General features: G+C 34.3%; 31 non-coding genes across 31 annotated transcripts; all 31 read left to right on the forward strand.

Annotated features, from left to right (window-relative positions):
• Positions 1-1,533: 1,533 nt before the first annotated feature.
• Trnag-ccc (transfer RNA glycine (anticodon CCC)) lies at positions 1,534-1,604 on the forward strand. Its single transcript has one exon. It is a non-coding gene; the product is annotated as a tRNA-Gly (tRNA).
• A 355-nt stretch (positions 1,605-1,959) lies between these two features.
• On the forward strand, positions 1,960-2,032 carry Trnat-cgu (transfer RNA threonine (anticodon CGU)). Its single transcript has one exon. It is a non-coding gene; the product is annotated as a tRNA-Thr (tRNA).
• Positions 2,033-2,238: 206 nt separating this feature from the next.
• On the forward strand, positions 2,239-2,309 carry Trnag-ccc (transfer RNA glycine (anticodon CCC)). Its single transcript has one exon. It is a non-coding gene; the product is annotated as a tRNA-Gly (tRNA).
• Positions 2,310-2,660: 351 nt separating this feature from the next.
• Positions 2,661-2,733, forward strand: Trnat-cgu (transfer RNA threonine (anticodon CGU)). Its single transcript has one exon. It is a non-coding gene; the product is annotated as a tRNA-Thr (tRNA).
• A 206-nt stretch (positions 2,734-2,939) lies between these two features.
• Trnag-ccc (transfer RNA glycine (anticodon CCC)) lies at positions 2,940-3,010 on the forward strand. The gene has a single exon. It is a non-coding gene; the product is annotated as a tRNA-Gly (tRNA).
• A 351-nt stretch (positions 3,011-3,361) lies between these two features.
• On the forward strand, positions 3,362-3,434 carry Trnat-cgu (transfer RNA threonine (anticodon CGU)). Its single transcript has one exon. It is a non-coding gene; the product is annotated as a tRNA-Thr (tRNA).
• Positions 3,435-3,640: 206 nt separating this feature from the next.
• Trnag-ccc (transfer RNA glycine (anticodon CCC)) lies at positions 3,641-3,711 on the forward strand. Its single transcript has one exon. It is a non-coding gene; the product is annotated as a tRNA-Gly (tRNA).
• A 351-nt stretch (positions 3,712-4,062) lies between these two features.
• Trnat-cgu (transfer RNA threonine (anticodon CGU)) lies at positions 4,063-4,135 on the forward strand. The gene has a single exon. It is a non-coding gene; the product is annotated as a tRNA-Thr (tRNA).
• Positions 4,136-4,341: 206 nt separating this feature from the next.
• On the forward strand, positions 4,342-4,412 carry Trnag-ccc (transfer RNA glycine (anticodon CCC)). Its single transcript has one exon. It is a non-coding gene; the product is annotated as a tRNA-Gly (tRNA).
• Positions 4,413-4,763: 351 nt separating this feature from the next.
• Trnat-cgu (transfer RNA threonine (anticodon CGU)) lies at positions 4,764-4,836 on the forward strand. Its single transcript has one exon. It is a non-coding gene; the product is annotated as a tRNA-Thr (tRNA).
• A 206-nt stretch (positions 4,837-5,042) lies between these two features.
• On the forward strand, positions 5,043-5,113 carry Trnag-ccc (transfer RNA glycine (anticodon CCC)). The gene has a single exon. It is a non-coding gene; the product is annotated as a tRNA-Gly (tRNA).
• Positions 5,114-5,464: 351 nt separating this feature from the next.
• Trnat-cgu (transfer RNA threonine (anticodon CGU)) lies at positions 5,465-5,537 on the forward strand. Its single transcript has one exon. It is a non-coding gene; the product is annotated as a tRNA-Thr (tRNA).
• A 206-nt stretch (positions 5,538-5,743) lies between these two features.
• On the forward strand, positions 5,744-5,814 carry Trnag-ccc (transfer RNA glycine (anticodon CCC)). Its single transcript has one exon. It is a non-coding gene; the product is annotated as a tRNA-Gly (tRNA).
• A 351-nt stretch (positions 5,815-6,165) lies between these two features.
• Trnat-cgu (transfer RNA threonine (anticodon CGU)) lies at positions 6,166-6,238 on the forward strand. Its single transcript has one exon. It is a non-coding gene; the product is annotated as a tRNA-Thr (tRNA).
• A 206-nt stretch (positions 6,239-6,444) lies between these two features.
• On the forward strand, positions 6,445-6,515 carry Trnag-ccc (transfer RNA glycine (anticodon CCC)). The gene has a single exon. It is a non-coding gene; the product is annotated as a tRNA-Gly (tRNA).
• Positions 6,516-6,866: 351 nt separating this feature from the next.
• On the forward strand, positions 6,867-6,939 carry Trnat-cgu (transfer RNA threonine (anticodon CGU)). The gene has a single exon. It is a non-coding gene; the product is annotated as a tRNA-Thr (tRNA).
• A 206-nt stretch (positions 6,940-7,145) lies between these two features.
• Positions 7,146-7,216, forward strand: Trnag-ccc (transfer RNA glycine (anticodon CCC)). Its single transcript has one exon. It is a non-coding gene; the product is annotated as a tRNA-Gly (tRNA).
• A 351-nt stretch (positions 7,217-7,567) lies between these two features.
• Trnat-cgu (transfer RNA threonine (anticodon CGU)) lies at positions 7,568-7,640 on the forward strand. Its single transcript has one exon. It is a non-coding gene; the product is annotated as a tRNA-Thr (tRNA).
• Positions 7,641-7,846: 206 nt separating this feature from the next.
• On the forward strand, positions 7,847-7,917 carry Trnag-ccc (transfer RNA glycine (anticodon CCC)). Its single transcript has one exon. It is a non-coding gene; the product is annotated as a tRNA-Gly (tRNA).
• A 355-nt stretch (positions 7,918-8,272) lies between these two features.
• On the forward strand, positions 8,273-8,345 carry Trnat-cgu (transfer RNA threonine (anticodon CGU)). Its single transcript has one exon. It is a non-coding gene; the product is annotated as a tRNA-Thr (tRNA).
• Positions 8,346-8,551: 206 nt separating this feature from the next.
• On the forward strand, positions 8,552-8,622 carry Trnag-ccc (transfer RNA glycine (anticodon CCC)). Its single transcript has one exon. It is a non-coding gene; the product is annotated as a tRNA-Gly (tRNA).
• A 355-nt stretch (positions 8,623-8,977) lies between these two features.
• Trnat-cgu (transfer RNA threonine (anticodon CGU)) lies at positions 8,978-9,050 on the forward strand. The gene has a single exon. It is a non-coding gene; the product is annotated as a tRNA-Thr (tRNA).
• A 206-nt stretch (positions 9,051-9,256) lies between these two features.
• On the forward strand, positions 9,257-9,327 carry Trnag-ccc (transfer RNA glycine (anticodon CCC)). Its single transcript has one exon. It is a non-coding gene; the product is annotated as a tRNA-Gly (tRNA).
• Positions 9,328-9,678: 351 nt separating this feature from the next.
• Trnat-cgu (transfer RNA threonine (anticodon CGU)) lies at positions 9,679-9,751 on the forward strand. Its single transcript has one exon. It is a non-coding gene; the product is annotated as a tRNA-Thr (tRNA).
• Positions 9,752-9,957: 206 nt separating this feature from the next.
• On the forward strand, positions 9,958-10,028 carry Trnag-ccc (transfer RNA glycine (anticodon CCC)). The gene has a single exon. It is a non-coding gene; the product is annotated as a tRNA-Gly (tRNA).
• Positions 10,029-10,383: 355 nt separating this feature from the next.
• Positions 10,384-10,456, forward strand: Trnat-cgu (transfer RNA threonine (anticodon CGU)). The gene has a single exon. It is a non-coding gene; the product is annotated as a tRNA-Thr (tRNA).
• Positions 10,457-10,662: 206 nt separating this feature from the next.
• On the forward strand, positions 10,663-10,733 carry Trnag-ccc (transfer RNA glycine (anticodon CCC)). Its single transcript has one exon. It is a non-coding gene; the product is annotated as a tRNA-Gly (tRNA).
• Positions 10,734-11,088: 355 nt separating this feature from the next.
• On the forward strand, positions 11,089-11,163 carry Trnat-cgu (transfer RNA threonine (anticodon CGU)). The gene has a single exon. It is a non-coding gene; the product is annotated as a tRNA-Thr (tRNA).
• Positions 11,164-16,649: 5,486 nt separating this feature from the next.
• Trnag-ccc (transfer RNA glycine (anticodon CCC)) lies at positions 16,650-16,720 on the forward strand. The gene has a single exon. It is a non-coding gene; the product is annotated as a tRNA-Gly (tRNA).
• Positions 16,721-17,075: 355 nt separating this feature from the next.
• On the forward strand, positions 17,076-17,148 carry Trnat-cgu (transfer RNA threonine (anticodon CGU)). The gene has a single exon. It is a non-coding gene; the product is annotated as a tRNA-Thr (tRNA).
• Positions 17,149-17,354: 206 nt separating this feature from the next.
• Positions 17,355-17,425, forward strand: Trnag-ccc (transfer RNA glycine (anticodon CCC)). The gene has a single exon. It is a non-coding gene; the product is annotated as a tRNA-Gly (tRNA).
• Positions 17,426-19,219: the final 1,794 nt, after the last annotated feature.

Raw genomic sequence — 19,219 nt, forward strand, 5'->3', positions numbered from 1 at the left:
GTAGCGACAAATACATCGGATACAATGGACATTGAAGATAACCCGTCTGAGGCCTCCGCTACAGCATGTACAGGTAACATTGAAACCGGTATAGAACGTCCAAATATAGAACTGTGTTCAATCGATACAGGTAAAGAATTGTCTGTGTCATTTAATTGTGTAAATAGTAAAATTGATAACAATGTAAATAAAAACAAACGTGGATTATCCATTGAAAGAAATGAAAAGAATAACTGTAAAACAAAAGGAAATGATGTACTTTCAGAATTTACGCATAGTAAAGTGAATTACAGTGATATTTTATCTGCTACATCTAAATGTGTGCAATCATGCGATAGATTGAAAGAAAATAATGACAAAAGTAAACAAATATTTCCGTCAAAACTTGCAACTGATATCAAGTTAATTCCAAAATTTGTTTTGAAACAATCAGGAGGTCGTAACGAAATATTGATCGGAAAAACATTGAGAAAAAGTCTGATATTGTTTTATATGGATAGTAAAGAGTTTGAAGTACTCGATTGCAGTGATCGAGGTTTCTATAAATTTAACAAAGTATTGACTGAAGATTTTCGTGATGTTAGAACCACAAAACTGATGACTGATGATGTGAGACAAAGAATAGATGAGATGATAGAATTTGCGACAAATAAAAAACTCTAATTGTTTTATTATTTAATTGTATTTTGTTTCGTAAGAGAGATAGTTTGTATGGTGTTTGTGAGAATGCTGTGAAAACGTTTTTCCGAATATTGATATTTTTTGTGTGATTTGTTTGCCTGTCTTAAAATAGCTGATGAATGACTTGATATTTAATACTTCGAATTTTATTTGCGTAGTGGAATGGAATCCAGCCCTTTGCGAACTGCATTTTCGATTGTATCAATTTTCATCCTCTGTCGGAAAATAAGACGTTACAAACACTTTTCACTTTGAGTTTTCTTTGTATTCTGTGTAAGCTTTTTATAAATTTGAATGTATGTGCTGAATGGTAGATAAGAATGAGATAGAATATTAGTATATGGATATTTTTCTACAGAATATGATTTGATATATATATATATATGAGTATACAAAAGTTCATAACCAGACAATTGTGTTCGTGAAAAATATTTCACGCATCATATATGTATTGTAAATGCAAAATATTGAATATGATTCTTTTCAGAGAAAGGACAATAATTGATAACATTGTTTTCATTGATGTGTAATTCTGAACTGTGATATGTATATACCAAGTGTGAATATAATAAAGATAAAAAAAAAAAAAAAAAAGAGCACTGGTCTCGTAAACCAGGGGTCGTGAGTTCGACTCTCACTGGGGGCAGATTTTGCCACCTTTTTACGCAAAACCCCTTGCTTCTTACCAATTTTTGCTCCTATTGCAAGTAACAGTTTTCTCGATTTAATTACAGGTCTGTTGCAAGAATGTTAGATGCATATGACAAGTTTATCTATTTTATGGTGAACAGTTGACAAATTGTAGTATCACAGTGATATAGAAATAGATAAAATTCACTACTTCATATTGAAGCGCCGCTGGTGTAGTGGTATCATGCAAGATTCCCATTCTTGCGACCCGGGTTCGATTCCCGGGCGGCGCAAATTTTTGCCACCTTTTACACTCTTTAAAAATTGAAACACTAATAAAGAAAGGATAAGATTTATTTTCTTTTCATGTAGATATTTTGTTTTCCTTGAATGCACCAAGCAGTTAATATGTATATGTATGTTTGATTTCCAACTTATTTATTTAGCTAGGTTAATTGCACTTTCGTTGGTTTTAGCGAAAGCATCATATTATTAATTTTATTGGCTAAATGCATGCTTTCCTTTGAAAAGGAACTGAACAAGATGATTTTTTCTAGTATTCTATCCTGATTTTGGCTTTTTACATCAAATTTAGAAAGAAATTTTGCCTGATGAACATATACTACATTAAGCGAACGATGCGTCAAAGCCCCTATAGCTCAGTGGTTAGAGCACTGGTCTCGTAAACCAGGGGTCGTGAGTTCGACTCTCACTGGGGGCAGATTTTGCCACCTTTTTACGCAAAACCCCTTGCTTCTTACCAATTTTTGCTCCTATTGCAAGTAACAGTTTTCTCGATTTAATTACAGGTCTGTTGCAAGAATGTTAGATGCATATGACAAGTTTATCTATTTTATGGTGAACAGTTGACAAATTGTAGTATCACAGTGATATAGAAATAGATAAAATTCACTACTTCATATTGAAGCGCCGCTGGTGTATTGGTATCATGCAAGATTCCCATTCTTGCGACCCGGGTTCGATTCCCGGGCGGCGCAAATTTTTGGCACCTTTTACACTCTTTAAAAATTGAAACACTAATAAAGAAAGGATAAGATTTATTTTCTTTTCATGTAGATATTTTGTTTTCCTTGAATGCACCAAGCAGTTAATATGTATATGTATGTTTGATTTCCAACTTATTTATTTAGCTAGGTTGCACTTTCGTTGGTTTTAGCCAAAGCATCATATTATTAATTTTATTGGCTAAATGCATGCTTTCCTTTGAAAAGGAACTGAACAAGATGATTTTTTCTAGTATTCTATCCTGATTTTGGCTTTTTACAACAAATTTAGAAAGAAATTTTGCCTGATGAACATATACTACATTAAGCGAATGATGCGTCAAAGCCCCTATAGCTCAGTGGTTAGAGCACTGGTCTCGTAAACCAGGGGTCGTGAGTTCGACTCTCACTGGGGGCAGATTTTGCCACCTTTTTACGCAAAACCCCTTGCTTCTTACCAATTTTTGCTCCTATTGCAAGTAACAGTTTTCTCGATTTAATTACAGGTCTGATGCAAGAATGTTAGATGCATATGACAAGTTTATCTATTTTATGGTGAACAGTTGACAAATTGTAGTATCACAGTGATATAGAAATAGATAAAATTCACTACTTCATATTGAAGCGCCGCTGGTGTAGTGGTATCATGCAAGATTCCCATTCTTGCGACCCGGGTTCGATTCCCGGGCGGCGCAAATTTTTGCCACCTTTTACACTCTTTAAAAATTGAAACACTAATAAAGAAAGGATAAGATTTATTTTCTTTTCATGTAGATATTTTGTTTTCCTTGAATGCACCAAGCAGTTAATATGTATATGTATGTTTGATTTCCAACTTATTTATTTAGCTAGGTTGCACTTTCGTTGGTTTTAGCCAAAGCATCATATTATTAATTTTATTGGCTAAATGCATGCTTTCCTTTGAAAAGGAACTGAACAAGATGATTTTTTCTAGTATTCTATCCTGATTTTGGCTTTTTACAACAAATTTAGAAAGAAATTTTGCCTGATGAACATATACTACATTAAGCGAATGATGCGTCAAAGCCCCTATAGCTCAGTGGTTAGAGCACTGGTCTCGTAAACCAGGGGTCGTGAGTTCGACTCTCACTGGGGGCAGATTTTGCCACCTTTTTACGCAAAACCCCTTGCTTCTTACCAATTTTTGCTCCTATTGCAAGTAACAGTTTTCTCGATTTAATTACAGGTCTGATGCAAGAATGTTAGATGCATATGACAAGTTTATCTATTTTATGGTGAACAGTTGACAAATTGTAGTATCACAGTGATATAGAAATAGATAAAATTCACTACTTCATATTGAAGCGCCGCTGGTGTAGTGGTATCATGCAAGATTCCCATTCTTGCGACCCGGGTTCGATTCCCGGGCGGCGCAAATTTTTGCCACCTTTTACACTCTTTAAAAATTGAAACACTAATAAAGAAAGGATAAGATTTATTTTCTTTTCATGTAGATATTTTGTTTTCCTTGAATGCACCAAGCAGTTAATATGTATATGTATGTTTGATTTCCAACTTATTTATTTAGCTAGGTTGCACTTTCGTTGGTTTTAGCCAAAGCATCATATTATTAATTTTATTGGCTAAATGCATGCTTTCCTTTGAAAAGGAACTGAACAAGATGATTTTTTCTAGTATTCTATCCTGATTTTGGCTTTTTACAACAAATTTAGAAAGAAATTTTGCCTGATGAACATATACTACATTAAGCGAACGATGCGTCAAAGCCCCTATAGCTCAGTGGTTAGAGCACTGGTCTCGTAAACCAGGGGTCGTGAGTTCGACTCTCACTGGGGGCAGATTTTGCCACCTTTTTACGCAAAACCCCTTGCTTCTTACCAATTTTTGCTCCTATTGCAAGTAACAGTTTTCTCGATTGAATTACAGGTCTGATGCAAGAATGTTAGATGCATATGACAAGTTTATCTATTTTATGGTGAACAGTTGACAAATTGTAGTATCACAGTGATATAGAAATAGATAAAATTCACTACTTCATATTGAAGCGCCGCTGGTGTAGTGGTATCATGCAAGATTCCCATTCTTGCGACCCGGGTTCGATTACCGGGCGGCGCAAATTTTTGCCACCTTTTACACTCTTTAAAAATTGAAACACTAATAAAGAAAGGATAAGATTTATTTTCTTTTCATGTAGATATTTTGTTTTCCTTGAATGCACCAAGCAGTTAATATGTATATGTATGTTTGATTTCCAACTTATTTATTTAGCTAGGTTGCACTTTCGTTGGTTTTAGCCAAAGCATCATATTATTAATTTTATTGGCTAAATGCATGCTTTCCTTTGAAAAGGAACTGAACAAGATGATTTTTTCTAGTATTCTATCCTGATTTTGGCTTTTTACAACAAATTTAGAAAGAAATTTTGCCTGATGAACATATACTACATTAAGCGAATGATGCGTCAAAGCCCCTATAGCTCAGTGGTTAGAGCACTGGTCTCGTAAACCAGGGGTCGTGAGTTCGACTCTCACTGGGGGCAGATTTTGCCACCTTTTTACGCAAAACCCCTTGCTTCTTACCAATTTTTGCTCCTATTGCAAGTAACAGTTTTCTCGATTTAATTACAGGTCTGATGCAAGAATGTTAGATGCATATGACAAGTTTATCTATTTTATGGTGAACAGTTGACAAATTGTAGTATCACAGTGATATAGAAATAGATAAAATTCACTACTTCATATTGAAGCGCCGCTGGTGTAGTGGTATCATGCAAGATTCCCATTCTTGCGACCCGGGTTCGATTCCCGGGCGGCGCAAATTTTTGGCACCTTTTACACTCTTTAAAAATTGAAACACTAATAAAGAAAGGATAAGATTTATTTTCTTTTCATGTAGATATTTTGTTTTCCTTGAATGCACCAAGCAGTTAATATGTATATGTATGTTTGATTTCCAACTTATTTATTTAGCTAGGTTGCACTTTCGTTGGTTTTAGCCAAAGCATCATATTATTAATTTTATTGGCTAAATGCATGCTTTCCTTTGAAAAGAAACTGAACAAGATGATTTTTTCTAGTATTTTATCCTGATTTTGGCTTTTTACAACAAATTTAGAAAGAAATTTTGCCTGATGAACATATACTACATTAAGCGAATGATGCGTCAAAGCCCCTATAGCTCAGTGGTTAGAGCACTGGTCTCGTAAACCAGGGGTCGTGAGTTCGACTCTCACTGGGGGCAGATTTTGCCACCTTTTTACGCAAAACCCCTTGCTTCTTACCAATTTTTGCTCCTATTGCAAGTAACAGTTTTCTCGATTTAATTACAGGTCTGTTGCAAGAATGTTAGATGCATATGACAAGTTTATCTATTTTATGGTGAACAGTTGACAAATTGTAGTATCACAGTGATATAGAAATAGATAAAATTCACTACTTCATATTGAAGCGCCGCTGGTGTAGTGGTATCATGCAAGATTCCCATTCTTGCGACCCGGGTTCGATTCCCGGGCGGCGCAAATTTTTGCCACCTTTTACACTCTTTAAAAATTGAAACACTAATAAAGAAAGGATAAGATTTATTTTCTTTTCATGTAGATATTTTGTTTTCCTTGAATGCACCAAGCAGTTAATATGTATATGTATGTTTGATTTCCAACTTATTTATTTAGCTAGGTTGCACTTTCGTTGGTTTTAGCCAAAGCATCATATTATTAATTTTATTGGCTAAATGCATGCTTTCCTTTGAAAAGGAACTGAACAAGATGATTTTTTCTAGTATTCTATCCTGATTTTGGCTTTTTACAACAAATTAAGAAAGAAATTTTGCCTGATGAACATATACTACATTAAGCGAATGATGCGTCAAAGCCCCTATAGCTCAGTGGTTAGAGCACTGGTCTCGTAAACCAGGGGTCGTGAGTTCGACTCTCACTGGGGGCAGATTTTGCCACCTTTTTACGCAAAACCCCTTGCTTCTTACCAATTTTTGCTCCTATTGCAAGTAACAGTTTTCTCGATTTAATTACAGGTCTGATGCAAGAATGTTAGATGCATATGACAAGTTTATCTATTTTATGGTGAACAGTTGACAAATTGTAGTATCACAGTGATATAGAAATAGATAAAATTCACTACTTCATATTGAAGCGTCGCTGGTGTAGTGGTATCATGCAAGATTCCCATTCTTGCGAACCGGGTTCGATTCCCGGGCGGCGCAATTTTTTGCCACCTTTTACACTCTTTAAAAATTGAAATACTAATAAAGAAAGGATAAGATTTATTTTCTTTTCATGTAGATATTTTGTTTTCCTTGAATGCACCAAGCAGTTAATATGTATATGTATGTTTGATTTCCAATTTATTTATTTAGCTAGGTTGCACTTTCGTTGGTTTTAGCCAAAGCATCATATTATTAATTTTATTGGCTAAATGCATGCTTTCCTTTGAAAAGGAACTGAACAAGATGATTTTTTCTAGTATTCTATCCTGATTTTGGCTTTTTACAACAAATTTAGAAAGAAATTTTGCCTGATGAACATATACTACATTAAGCGAATGATGCGTCAAAGCCCCTATAGCTCAGTGGTTAGAGCACTGGTCTCGTAAACCAGGGGTCGTGAGTTCGACTCTCACTGGGGGCAGATTTTGCCACCTTTTTACGCAAAACCCCTTGCTTCTTACCAATTTTTGCTCCTATTGCAAGTAACAGTTTTCTCGATTTAATTACAGGTCTGATGCAAGAATGTTAGATGCATATGACAAGTTTATCTATTTTATGGTGAACAGTTGACAAATTGTAGTATCACAGTGATATAGAAATAGATAAAATTCACTACTTCATATTGAAGCGCCGCTGGTGTAGTGGTATCATGCAAGATTCCCATTCTTGCGACCCGGGTTCGATTCCCGGGCGGCGCAAATTTTTGCCACCTTTTACACTCTTTAAAAATTGAAACACTAATAAAGAAAGGATAAGATTTATTTTCTTTTCATGTAGATATTTTGTTTTCCTTGAATGCACCAAGCAGTTAATATGTATATGTATGTTTGATTTCCAACTTATTTATTTAGCTAGGTTGCACTTTCGTTGGTTTTAGCCAAAGCATCATATTATTAATTTTATTGGCTAAATGCATGCTTTCCTTTGAAAAGGAACTGAACAAGATGATTTTTTCTAGTATTCTATCCTGATTTTGGCTTTTTACAACAAATTAAGAAAGAAATTTTGCCTGATGAACATATACTACATTAAGCGAATGATGCGTCAAAGCCCCTATAGCTCAGTGGTTAGAGCACTGGTCTCGTAAACCAGGGGTCGTGAGTTCGACTCTCACTGGGGGCAGATTTTGCCACCTTTTTACGCAAAACCCCTTGCTTCTTACCAATTTTTGCTCCTATTGCAAGTAACAGTTTTCTCGATTTAATTACAGGTCTGTTGCAAGAATGTTAGATGCATATGACAAGTTTATCTATTTTATGGTGAACAGTTGACAAATTGTAGTATCACAGTGATATAGAAATAGATAAAATTCATTACTTCATATTGAAGCGCCGCTGGTGTAGTGATATCATGCAAGATTCCCATTCTTGCGACCAGGGTTCGATTCCCGGGCGGCGCAAATTTTTGGCACCTTTTATACTCTTTAAAAATTGAAACACTAATAAAGAAAGGATAAGATTTATTTTCTTTTCATGTAGATATTTTGTTTTCCTTGAATGCACCAAGCAGTTAATATGTATATGTATGTTTGATTTCCAACTTATTTATTTAGCTAGGTTAATTGCACTTTCGTTGGTTTTAGCCAAAGCATCATATTATTAATTTTATTGGCTAAATGCATGCTTTCCTTTGAAAAGGAACTGAACAAGATGATTTTTTCTAGTATTCTATCCTGATTTTGGATTTTTACATCAAATTTAGAAAGAAATTTTGTCTGATGAACATATACTACATTAAGCAAACGATGCGTCAAAGCCCCTATAGCTCAGTGGTTAGAGCACTGGTCTCGTAAACCAGGGGTCGTGAGTTCGACTCTCACTGGGGGCAGATTTTGCCACCTTTTTACGCAAAACCCCTTGCTTCTTACCAATTTTTGCTCCTATTGCAAGTAACAGTTTTCTCGATTTAATTACAGGTCTGTTGCAAGAATGTTAGATGCATATGACAAGTTTATCTATTTTATGGTGAACAGTTGACAAATTGTAGTATCACAGTGATATAGAAATAGATAAAATTCACTACTTCATATTGAAGCGCCGCTGGTGTAGTGGTATCATGCAAGATTCCCATTCTTGCGACCCGGGTTCGATTCCCGGGCGGCGCAATTTTTTGGCACCTTTTACACTCTTTAAAAATTGAAACACTAATAAAGAAAGGATAAGATTTATTTTCTTTTCATGTAGATATTTTGTTTTCCTTGAATGCACCAAGCAGTTAATATGTATATGTATGTTTGATTTCCAACTTATTTATTTAGCTAGGTTAATTGCACTTTCGTTGGTTTTAGCCAAAGCATCATATTATTAATTTTATTGGCTAAATGCATGCTTTCCTTTGAAAAGGAACTGAACAAGATGATTTTTTCTAGTATTCTATCCTGATTTTGGCTTTTTACATCAAATTTAGAAAGAAATTTTGCCTGATGAACATATACTACATTAAGCGAACGATGCGTCAAAGCCCCTATAGCTCAGTGGTTAGAGCACTGGTCTCGTAAACCAGGGGTCGTGAGTTCGACTCTCACTGGGGGCAGATTTTGCCACCTTTTTACGCAAAACCCCTTGCTTCTTACCAATTTTTGCTCCTATTGCAAGTAACAGTTTTCTCGATTTAATTACAGGTCTGTTGCAAGAATGTTAGATGCATATGACAAGTTTATCTATTTTATGGTGAACAGTTGACAAATTGTAGTATCACAGTGATATAGAAATAGATAAAATTCACTAATTCATATTGAAGCGCCGCTGGTGTAGTGGTATCATGCAAGATTCCCATTCTTGCGACCCGGGTTCGATTCCCGGGCGGCGCAATTTTTTGGCACCTTTTATACTCTTTAAAAATTGAAACACTAATAAAGAAAGGATAAGATTTATTTTCTTTTCATGTAGATATTTTGTTTTCCTTGAATGCACCAAGCAGTTAATATGTATATGTATGTTTGATTTCCAACTTATTTATTTAGCTAGGTTGCACTTTCGTTGGTTTTAGCCAAAGCATCATATTATTAATTTTATTGGCTAAATGCATGCTTTCCTTTGAAAAGGAACTGAACAAGATGATTTTTTCTAGTATTCTATCCTGATTTTGGCTTTTTACATCAAATTTAGAAAGAAATCTTGCCTGATGAACATATACTACATTAAGCGAACGATGCGTCAAAGCCCCTATAGCTCAGTGGTTAGAGCACTGGTCTCGTAAACCAGGGGTCGTGAGTTCGACTCTCACTGGGGGCAGATTTTGCCACCTTTTTACGCAAAACCCCTTGCTTCTTACCAATTTTTGCTCCTATTGCAAGTAACAGTTTTCTCGATTTAATTACAGGTCTGTTGCAAGAATGTTAGATGCATATGACAAGTTTATCTATTTTATGGTGAACAGTTGACAAATTGTAGTATCACAGTGATATAGAAATAGATAAAATTCACTATTTCATATTGAAGCGCCGCTGGTGTAGTGGTATCATGCAAGATTCCCATTCTTGCGACCCGGGTTCGATTCCCGGGCGGCGCAAATTTTTGGCACCTTTTATTCTCTTTAAAAATTGAAACACTAATAAAGAAAGGATAAGATTTATTTTCTTTTCATGTAGATATTTTGTTTTCCTTGAATGCACCAAGCAGTTAATATGTATATGTATGTTTGATTTCCAACTTATTTATTTAGCTAGGTTAATTGCACTTTCGTTGGTTTTAGCCAAAGCATCATATTATTAATTTTATTGGCTAAATGCATGCTTTCCTTTGAAAAGGAACTGAACAAGATGATTTTTTCTAGTATTCTATCCTGATTTTGGCTTTTTACATCAAATTTAGAAAGAAATTTTGTCTGATGAACATATACTACATTAAGCGAACGATGCGTCAAAGCCCCTATAGCTCAGTGGTTAGAGCACTGGTCTCGTAAACCAGGGGTCGTGAGTTCGACTCTCACTGGGGGCAGATTTTGCCAACTTTTTACGCAAAACCCCTTGCTTCTTACCAATTTTTGCTCCTATTGCAAGTAACAGTTTTCTCGATTTAATTACAGGTCTGTTGCAAGAATGTTAGATGCATATGACAAGTTTATCTATTTTATGGTGAACAGTTGACAAATTGTAGTATCACAGTGATATAGAAATAGATAAAATTCACTACTTCATATTGAAGCGCCGCTGGTGTAGTGGTATCATGCAAGATTCCCATTCTTGCGACCCGGGTTCGATTCCCGGGCGGCGCAAATTTTTGGCACCTTTTATTCTATTTAAAAATTGAAACACTAATAAAGAAAGGATAAGATTTATTTTCTTTTCATGTAGATATTTTGTTTTCCTTGAATGCACCAAGCAGTTAATATGTATATGTATGTTTGATTTCCAACTTATTTATTTAGCTAGGTTAATTGCACTTTCGTTGGTTTTAGCCAAAGCATCATATTATTAATTTTATTGGCTAAATGCATGCTTTCCTTTGAAAAGGAACTGAACAAGATGATTTTTTCTAGTATTCTATCCTGATTTTGGCTTTTTACATCAAATTTAGAAAGAAATTTTGTCTGATGAACATATACTACATTAAGCGAACGATGCGTCAAAGCCCCTATAGCTCAGTGGTTAGAGCACTGGTCTCGTAAACCAGGGGTCGTGAGTTCGACTCTCACTGGGGGAGCAGATTTTGCCACCTTTTTACGCAAAACCCCTTGCTTCTTACCAATTTTTGCTCCTATTGCAAGTAACAGTTTTCTCGATTTAATTACAGGTCTGTTGCAAGAATGTTAGATGCATATGACAAGTTTATCTATTTTATGGTGAACAGTTGACAAATTGTAGTATCACAGTGATATAGAAATAGATAAAATTCACTACTTCATATTGAAGCGCCGCTGGTGTAGTGGTATCATGCAAGATTCCCATTATAACAGGCCATCCGTTGTCGTTGGCCTGTCTTGGACTTCCGGTCTGGCTTCCATGTTGAAAAGACGTGCTTTTGCAAAGATAGCAATCCAGAAGATTTAAAGTGTATAACAAGCCATCCGTTGTCGGTGGCCTGTCTTCAATCAAGATCAGTATATAAGTCAGGTATTTTCTGAACTTTTGAAAGTTTTTTTTTACTTTTTGTTGAACTTGACCGTTTCCCCTTCACCATGCCTGGTGGTGGGGGAAACTGCATGTGGAAAGAACTAACTGGATGTTATAGACAATAAGAAAGTTGGACCCTTAAGTGTTATTGAAGAAGCTGAGAGCTTGTGTGGCGATGGAAACGTTTTGGCCGTCGTTCCACGAAGTGGCAATCTTTACGAAATCACATTGGCAAGCAAGGATGCCTCAGATGAACTAAGTACGGGTCCGTTTGTATTAAGCGGACAAAGGTACAACTGTAAAGCCGTTTATTCTATGGAACGAGTGGTAAGCTTTCTTCATTTACCGGCCTTTATACCAGACGAAGAAATTCGCAAGAAGCTGATAGAGTATGGCGCCGAGTTAAAATCGGAGATAAAACGACGTGTTCATTCAGGAACAGATGTAGCTGATGGCACGAGGTGTGTTGTTGTTAAATTTCCGCCCAACGTTTCAAGCCTTCCATATTCAATGAAATTTGTAGTTGACAATAAACCCGAATATATAAGAGTCAAACATGACCACCAGTCTAAAGTCTGTTCAAAATGTCTGTCATCAGACCCTTTTATGCAGATTATCCGGACAATAAATGCCACCGTTGTGATGAACATGGTCATCTTAGTAAAAATTGTCCTAGTGAGCAATGTGAAAAATGTAACAAGTATCCGAAAAAGTGTAGATGTTCTGAGTCCGATATGAAAAGCTTCAAACGACAAATGGCGGAGAGAGAACAAGAAATGAAAGACTCAATTAAAAACTTTAAATTCGTTAAAGAATTGAATCGCGAAGATGAACATTCTCAGACGAAAAAAACACGTAGAGAAGAGGATAAGTCCATAAATGTTGCAGAACCGTCGGAAAATGCAGAAGAAGTTATAACTGTCGATGTTCACGCGACAGCAAATGATGAAGTTAATATTACTAATGACTCCCATTCACCCCCTAACGAGAATTCCGATTCCAAACAGAAAAATATTGAATTGTGTGAAACCGAAAATGAAGTTCAAATGAGCGATGATCAAGATGACGTCAATGTTAATGATAGAAACGAAAATGTAGGTGATGATCAGATGAAAGTTGGCGACGACGCAGATTATAATGAACTAGAATTAACTGAACAATGTGACAATCTTGTTGATTTATTTGACTCAAAATGTCCCAGCCCCGGGGATTCTAAGTCAGAAAATGGGGGCACCGATGAAAACAAATGTAATGAATCAGAAGTTGTGGGTCAAACAAAAAGTCCCACTTCTCCTGAAGTTGTAACTACTAATGCCATGTTGTCTTCACAAAATAGTGAAGTTGATATGAATGATGAAGAACTAGCAATAGCAATGGTAAAAACTAGTGGTAAACCATATATGAGGCGTAGTCGTTTAAATGTTAGGCCTAATATTCCTTATGACAGGAGGCAGTCTGTTGTTTATGGTGGTACTCAAAACAAACAAAACTAATAACCTTCACGTTCATAGTCTATATTCAGAGAGCACTCATTCTATTCCTGATGGTACAGTGCGTATCCATCAATGCAAATGGTCTTAGAGATGTGAATAAATTTATTAAGTTTTGTTCTTTTTGCTCCGAAAACAGATATGAAGTGGTTGCTGTGCAAGAAACATTTTGGAGTCCCGATTTGATTGAAGATTATAAAAAACACTGGAATGGTATAATCATTTCCTCTTGTTCAGGTACAGACAGACAAGGGGTTGCTTTTCTGGTCAGTGAGAAATATAAAAATTGTGTTACTGAAATTAAAGGGTTTGATGGAAGGTTTATATATATTCAGCTTGAAGTTGACAATAAAACTATTGATTTGGTTAACGTCTATGCTCCAAATATTGTCAACGAAAGAGATATATTTTTTCAGAAAGTTGGTGATAATATTCCAAAGTCGGATGAAATAATTTTATTGGGTGATTTTAATACATCACTTTCCCCTCTAGATAGAGTACGAAAACACATTGAAGATAAAGCATTCAAACGTATTTCTAAATTATTAGATGATTTTAATATTTATGACGTTTGGCGTGCACGGTTTTCGAATTCGCGAGTATTTTCTTGGCGACGTATAATTGAAAATAAGTTAGCTCAAAGCCGTATAGATTTCATATTCATTTCGAAAATGCTTTCTACGTTTGTAAAAAATATTTATTATAAGCATACGGCTTTTAGCGACCATTCGTTTGTAATTCTTAACTTCGGTTGTAGTCAAACAGAACGCGGTCCCGGTGTATGGATTTTCAACAATATGCTGCTAAATGATGAACATTATGTAAATAAAATTAATGATTTGATTTTGAAAGAAAAAGAATGTAGACTATTTGACGAAGCCCCATTAATTTGGATTGATAACCTAAAATATAAAATTAAAAAAGAAACTCAGGTTTATGCTAAAGATAAAAAATATATCGAAAGATCTGAATATTTTAAACTTCAAAATAAATTTGAAAAAATATCAAATCTTGCCGCTAATAATTATAAATATAATGTAAATGAATTTGAAGAAATAAAATTAAAAATTAAAAACTATGAAGAGGAAAAATGTAAAGGAGCAATTTTGAGATCAAAAGCCAGCTAGGCTATTGAAGGTGACAAAAATTCTAAATATTTCTTACAATTAGAAAAACACAGACAAGAAAGTAATTCAATCAAAGAAATTGAAAATGATAATGGTAAATTATTAACAAGTACGCAAGATATTCTTAATGAAATTAAAATTTTTTATGAAAAGCTTTATTCATGTACTAATATAGATGAATCAAAAATGGAGGAAATAGGCGAATTTATTTCTAAAACAGTTCCTGAAGATGATGTTAATACTTGTGACGATGACATAACTTTAGTTGAAATTTTTAAATCCTTAAATGGTATGAATAAAAATAAAAGTCCGGGTAATGACGGACTAACGGTTTCATTTTACTGTAAATTTTTTCATTTGTTTGGCGATATTTTTCAAAAAATATTTAAAATAATATGTGAAGAAAAAATTATGCCGCGTTCAATGAGACTTGGAATGATAACATTAATCTATAAAAAGAAAGGAAAAAGAAATAAAATTTCTAATTATAGGCCTATTTCGCTACTAAATGTAGATTATAAAATTCTTGCAAGAATAATGGCTAACAGATTAAAATCAGTATTGCCTAAAATTATTTCTTCAAATCAGACTTGTTGCATTTTAGGAAGCGACATCGCAGATACTACAGCTAGTCTGAGAGACATTATAAAATTAATAGAAGAAGACAATCTCGAAGCACATTAATTAAAATTGACCAGGAAAAAGCTTTCGATAGAGTTGATCATAAATATTTATTTCATATTTTGGAAAAATTTGGTTTCGGGCCACAGTTTATTCAATGGATTAAAATATTTTACACTGGTATAAGAAGTACAATAAAAGTCAATGGCTTTTTAACTAATTATGTGCCTATTCATAATAGTTTAAGGCAAGGCTGTCCAATTTCTGCGTTGTGCTACGTAATAGCTGCGGAACCATCATTACAAGCAATTTTAAAAAATAAAAATAAATATCGTTCAAATAAAAGATACTTGTTACGAATTTATTCCCGGATTTTTATCAAAAGATTCTATCGTTGAATTGGTACAAGAAAAACATCCAGAATTACAAAGTCGGATTATAGCTGAAGCGTACGCCAAAATTTTAAATGCTATTCCTAAACTATGGAAAAACGATTTAAACGCAATTAATCCTGTCAACGTAGACAGGCTTCCCTCCTTGACAGTCGGAACTAAAATGATAGAATTTTCAAAAGTTACTACCAAAATTTTTTATAAGCTCCTCCTACAAAAGTTTTCTGAATCGCCAACGTCGGAACATTTCTGGACTCAACATTATCCTTCAATGTGTTTTAAATCTCTGTATTTGGTTGTCAATCAATGTCATCTTCCACCCGAATGTGTCAGTTTTAATTATAGGGTGGTGACAAATACTATATTTACACTCAGTAAACTGTGTCGAATAGGTAAACATGATAACAGCACGTACTTGTCATGTAGAGCAGCTCCAGAAGAAATGTTTCATCTATGGGCAAATTGCCCCTCGCTTGTCAATTTCAAATCGTATGTAATTGACATTCTACACAATGTACTTTTAAAAAGATACACTTAATCCAATTCTGGATTACACACAATTAATATTACATGGGTATCTCAAGAATACAAAAGAAATAAATACATATTTTGTGAACTTTTTGCTCAGTGTAGCAAGGATATCTATATATAAATCTCGTCAAGTAAAAGTATTTGATGACAAAGACATTGATATAAAAAGGTTATTTATTTTCACCATGAAAAAGTATGTACTGTATGCATTTACATATTACATCACGAACAACAGATTGCCTCTTTTCGAGAAATATTATGTTAATAAAAACCCACTTATGCGATATGACCAAAAAAGTTTTCAACTTCTTATATAAGAAGGACTGACTATGTTATATGGTGAAATATTATTTCTTATTTCTTTTTACTGTGGACTTTCATTGTTCTAAAAATAAAGAACGAGTTACCTCGCCTTAGACGGCAAAATGACAATATGATGAAAAGACAGTCATTTGTGTTTTTTCTGTTGTAACTCTTATTATAATTTAATGAATAATTATTATGTGTTTGGTCAAAATATGTATCTAGATGGAATTCAAACAATTACTAACAATATGAGGGATAAAACTAACAAATATTGTTTTCATTACAGTGATCTCAGAGATTTGCTGAATCACTTTTATTTGTAAATATGTGAATAAAATTTTATAAGAGAAAAAGAGCACTGGTCTCGTAAACCGGGGGTCGTGAGTTCGACTCTCACTGGGGGCAGATTTTGCCACCTTTTTACGCAAAACCCCTTGCTTCTTACCAATTTTTGCTCCCATTGCAAGTAACAGTTTTTTCGATTTGATTACAGGTCTGTTGCAAGAATGTTAGATGCATATGACAAGTTTATCTATTTTATGGCGAACAGTTGACAAATTGTAGTATCACAGTGATATAGAAATAGATAAAATTCACTACTTCATATTGAAGCGCCGCTGGTGTAGTGGTATCATGCAAGATTCCCATTCTTGCGACCCGGGTTCGATTCCCGGGCGGCGCAAATTTTTGCCACCTTTTACATTCTTTTAAATATGAAGCTCTAATAAAGAAAGGATAAGATTTATTTTCTTTTCATGTAGATATTTTGTTTTCCTTGAATGCACCAAGCAGTTAATATGTATATGTATGTTTGATTTCCAACTTATTTATTTAGCTAGGTTAATTGCACTTTCGTTGGTTTTAGCCAAAGCATCATATTATTAATTTTATTGGCTAAATGCATGCTTTCCTTTGAAAAGGAACTGAACAAGATGATTTTTTCTAGTATTCTATCCTGATTTTGGCTTTTTACATCAAATTTAGAAAGAAATTTTGTCTGATGAACATATACTACATTAAGCGAACGATGCGTCAAAGCCCCTATAGCTCAGTGGTTAGAGCACTGGTCTCGTAAACCAGGGGTCGTGAGTTCGACTCTCACTGGGGGCAGATTTTGCCACCTTTCTACGCAAAACCCCTTGCTTCTTACCAATTTTTGCTCGTATTGCAAGTACCAGTTTTCTCGATTTAATTACAGGTCTGTTGCAAGAATGTTAGATGCATATGACAAGTTTATCTATTTTATGGCGAACAGTTGACAAATTGTAGTATCACAGTGATATAGAAATAGATAAAATTCACTACTTCATATTGAAGCGCCGCTGGTGTAGTGGTATCATGCAAGATTCCCATTCTTGCGACCCGGGTTCGATTCCCGGGCGGCGCAAATTTTTGCCACCTTTTACACTCTTTAAAAATTGAAACACTAATAAAGAAAGGATAAGATTTATTTTCTTTTCATGTAGATATTTTGTTTGAGATCGAGTGGACCTTGATGTGAACGGACGTTGTTTTTGTCATATGTGGAAATACAATCTGTTATATGTTATTGCTCGGATTTCCAAGCTAGATAAAGGAGTATTGTGATTCTGCGGCTCTTTCACAAAAAAATCTTACGATTAAAATTGATCGTAAGTTATACTGAAATGTGTATGACTTACGAGTATTTTTACTCTTAAGATTTTTTGTGAAAAGAGCCGCTGACTTGTAACATTAGTAAGTCTATTTCTTTATTTGGCAAAATTTCGTCGTAAAGTAACATTTGTAGTGATGTAAACATTATTTTGTAAGAAGAGGACCCGAAGGAAAATTTATGATTAGATTATTGTTTTTTTATTTCATCATGGAAAGACTCCCGTCATTATTGACAAGTACGATACAGAATGCGTGTAAACAATTTTGTAACATTACATTTACAGTGCATGGAGAAAATGATAAAGCCAGAATTTCAATTATGTTTACTAATCAAGACAGTGTCAAAAGTAAGCGTAAATCCAATTCTTCAATTAAACGTGACAATAAAAGACTGAAGGAATATTATGAAAACAATAGTGACACTATAATTGCAGAATCTGATATAAATGTTCAGTGCACAAATTATACAGAGAATTGCGTGGAATTAGTTAGCGACATGGACGTTGAAAATACCCCGAATGGCACCCCAACAACGTTAACAGGTGAAATTCAATCAGCTCAGAATGTAAATATTGATTTGCGTTTATACGATACATGTAAATCACCTGATTTATCGGAATGTGGAAACAATAACAAAGATGTCAATGTAAACAAAGATAAAAACGCATGTTCAGTGGCCAGTATTGAGGAAAGTAATGTAGCGGAAGAATGGAAATTGGATGATGATTCTGATTTCTTTTCTACATTTAAGTTTGTTAAAAGTAAAGATATAGTACTTGTAACAAACCGACGGCTACAAAGATTTGTGTGAAAAAGAAAGTAACTCACAATTCAAATATAAGAACAGAAGAAAGTGAATCTGATAATTCGAATGTGAAAATCGTACATGATGCAAGTGATGATGAAAAGTGTGATTTGATTTCCAAATTTGTCTTGAAAAAAATAAGAAATACAGGTGGTAAACTGATATGCAAAATTGAAAATACGGGAAGACTAATTATTTTTGATATGGACCAAAAATCATACGAAGAACTAACTAACAGTGACCGATATTACAAAATGTTCAATACAGTATTGACACAAGACTTCAGTGATGTTCGTGAAACGAATTTTATGAATGCTGAAATTGAACAGGCAATAGTTCAAATGATTGAATATGCTAAAAATAAAATATTGTTGTAAATAATTTGTTGGAAAATATAATTTTTGTGAGCATGCGCGTATGCATTTGTAAGATTGAGTGTATGCTAGTTTTTTCGTTTTTTTTTTTTGCCTGAAGAATTTTTTATGACTTCTTATAATTGACTGTAGTCTCATACACATTGTTTCACAATGATGAATATCAACGTTTTTGATCGTGAATTCGCATGGTGGAATGGAGTCCTGCCCCTTACGAACATTTGATTAATTCGTTTTGTTTTTCGTCTCCTTTTTTACTGAAAACAAAGACACTTATTAGTTTATTTTATGTTTTATTTTGTATTCTGCGTAGATTTCTAAAATAAGCTGAATGAATGAGCTGCATGAAAGATTAGTATGGGTAGCA

This window comes from Mytilus californianus, unplaced genomic scaffold (genome assembly GCF_021869535.1).
Source record: "Mytilus californianus isolate M0D057914Y unplaced genomic scaffold, xbMytCali1.0.p SCAF_6, whole genome shotgun sequence".
Lineage (NCBI taxonomy): Eukaryota > Metazoa > Mollusca > Bivalvia > Mytilida > Mytilidae > Mytilus > Mytilus californianus.